This window comes from Bos indicus, chromosome 13, assembly GCF_029378745.1.
Source record: "Bos indicus isolate NIAB-ARS_2022 breed Sahiwal x Tharparkar chromosome 13, NIAB-ARS_B.indTharparkar_mat_pri_1.0, whole genome shotgun sequence".
Classification (NCBI taxonomy): domain Eukaryota; kingdom Metazoa; phylum Chordata; class Mammalia; order Artiodactyla; family Bovidae; genus Bos; species Bos indicus.
In genome coordinates, this window is record NC_091772.1 from 16,317,783 (window position 1) to 16,320,658 (window position 2,876).

General features: G+C 41.3%; 1 non-coding gene across 1 annotated transcript; it reads left to right on the forward strand.

The window, feature by feature from the left end:
- Positions 1-241: 241 nt before the first annotated feature.
- Positions 242-348, forward strand: LOC139186696 (U6 spliceosomal RNA). Its single transcript, XR_011570368.1, has one exon. It is a non-coding gene; the product is annotated as a U6 spliceosomal RNA (small nuclear RNA).
- The last annotated feature ends 2,528 nt before the right edge of the window (positions 349-2,876 follow it).

The following is a 2,876-nucleotide window of genomic DNA, read 5'->3' on the forward strand; positions in this document are numbered from 1 at the left end:
ATGTTCATATACTTTTAATTCTGTGAACCACCCATACCCCCTTTTCTCGCATTGAACTGTTGAAGATATGCTATATATTTTAGGGCCATTCAGAGTTTCAAAGACAAAACACAGAAACAAACCCACCAATAACGCTGTCTTGCTAGCTATTGTAAGAAGAACAGTTTAAGAGAGAAAGATTTTCTATAAGTGGAAGGACCTTCTTCAAAATGGGAAATCACTTTTCATTAAGAAGGTGATGGTGTTCACTTTGGCAGCGCATATACTAAAATTGGAATGATACAGAGAAGATTAGCATGGCTCCTGTGCAAGGGTGACATGCAAATTCATGAAGCGTTCCAGATTTTTGGAGCAAAATAGAAAGCCCAGAGATAAATCCATGCACCTATGGACAACTTATCTTTGATAAAGGAGGCAAGAATATACAATGGAAAAAAGACAATCTCTTTAACAAGTGGTGCTGCGAAAATTGGTCAACCACTTGTAAAAGAATGAAACTAGAACACTTTCTAACACCATACACAAAAATAAACTCAAAATGGATTAAAGATCTAAATGTAAGACCAGAAACTATAAAACTCCTAGAAGAAAACATAGGCAAAACACTCTCGGACATAAATCACAGCAAGATCCTCTATGACCCATCTCCCAGAGTAATGGAAATAAAAACAAAAATAAACAAATGAAACCTAATTAAACTTAAAAGCTTTTGCACAATGGAGGAAACTATAAGCAAGGTGAAAAGACAGCCTTCAGAATGGAGAAAATACTAGCAAACAAAGCAACTGACAAAGAATTCATCTCAAAAATACACAAGCAGCTCATGCAGCTCAATTCCAGAAAAATAAATGACCCAATCAAAAAATGGGCCAAAGAACTAAACAGACATTTGGCTAAGAAACACATGAAAAGATGCTCAGCATCACTCATTATCAGAGAAATGCAAATCAAAACCACAATGAGGTACCATTTCACATCAATCAGAATGGCTGCCATCAAAAAGTCTACAAGCAATAAATCCTGGAGAGGGTGTGGAGAAAAGGGAACCCTCTTAACACTGTTGGTGGGAATGCAAGCTAGTATAGTCACTATGGAGAAAAGTGTGGAGATTCCTTAAAAAACTAGAAATAGAACTGCCATATGACCCACTGCTGGGCATACACACTGAGGAAACCAGAATTGAAAGAGACACGTGTACCCCAATGTTCATCGCAGCACTGTTTATAATAGCCAGACATGGAAGCAACCTGGATGTCCATCGGCAGACAAATGGATAAGAAAGCTGTGGTGCATATACACAATGGAATATTATTCAACTATTAAAAAGAATGCATTTGAATCAGTTCTAATGAGGTGGATGAAACTGGAGCCTATTATACAGAGTGAAGTAATTTAGAAAGAAAAACACCAATACGGTATATTAACGCATATATATGGAATTTAGAAAGATGGTAACAATGACCCTATATGTGAGACAGCAAAAGAGACACAGATGTAAAGAACAGAGTTTTGGACTCTGTGGGAGAAGGCGAGGGTGGGATGATTTGAGAGAATAGCACTGAAACATGTGTATTATCATCTGCGAAATAGATCGCCAGTCCAGGTTCGATGCATGAGACAGGGTGCTCAGGCCTGGTGCACTGGGATGACCCTGAGGGGTGGGATGAGAAGGGAGGTGGCAGGTGGGGTTCAGGATGGGGAACACATGTAAACCCATAGCTGATTCATGTCAATTTATGGCAAAATCCACTACAATATTGTAATTAGCCTCCAATTAAAATAAATTAATTAAAAAATAATAAAATAAATCAATTAAAAAAAATGAAGGCGATGGATAAGACCTCCTTCAAGTTCTTCACTGGGAAAGGATGCCTCTCATGTTCCGTGCTGTGCTCTGCTGATGGTGCTTTAGAGGCTTTGAGTCTGAGGGCGATATTCTAAACACTGGTGCCAAAGACACAGGCCCTGATAGGCCGTGTCTTTGGGAAAGAGGTGGAAAACCTAAGTGAATGTGAGCTGAATTTCAAAGATGTCCAGGAATTCTAAAATGAATTTTGGGCAGACAGATGAAACATATCCATTCATCTCTGGTGTTCGGGAGCTAAGAGCTCTGTGGAAGAGAAGCCACAGGAGGAAGTTTCGGCTTCCCCCGCCTGACCTGCCACACCCCGTCCGCCTGAACTCTTAGCTCCTGCGATCTCCTCTAGCACTGTTGAAGCTGCTCATTATTTGACGTCGTTGCCCCTGTCTTTTCTCTGCCTAGCTATCAGATAACAGCTCGAAGGTCATCTCTGCCCACCCACTCCAGGTTAGATTTATTTCACTGACTTCTCCCAGCTGGCCCCAGAGGCCCCCGACTCTGTTTCTTTGGTCCTTCATTAATCTCCCTTGTCACCCTGCAATCTCTCTTCAGCTTCCCTCCCAAGGAGAGTGGATTCTAGAGATCCTGAAAGCTGTCTGGATTTCTGTAGCCACACAGCTTAGCACATGTAGGTGTTCAGCAAATATTTGCTGACAAAAAGAACTCCCCGTCACGGAAACTCATTTACTGTTGACCTAATTTCATGGGTCACTCTTCCACACGTGTAGTATCAACTTTCTGGTGTTACAGATATAAGCCTGTCAGAAAACTTGCAGGTCATTTTAAAGTCTGTGTCTGCATACATAGAAAACAAACATATGGATACCTAGACGAAAGCGGGGGTGGGAGGAATTGGGAGATTGGTAGTGACACACACACAGCATCAATGCTGTGTATACAGTTGGTGGGAACTTACCGTACAACACAGAGAACTCTACTCAGTGCTCTGCGGTGACCTGAATGGGAGGGAAATCCAAAAGAGAGGGGGTATGTGTGTATGCATGGTATACGTTAT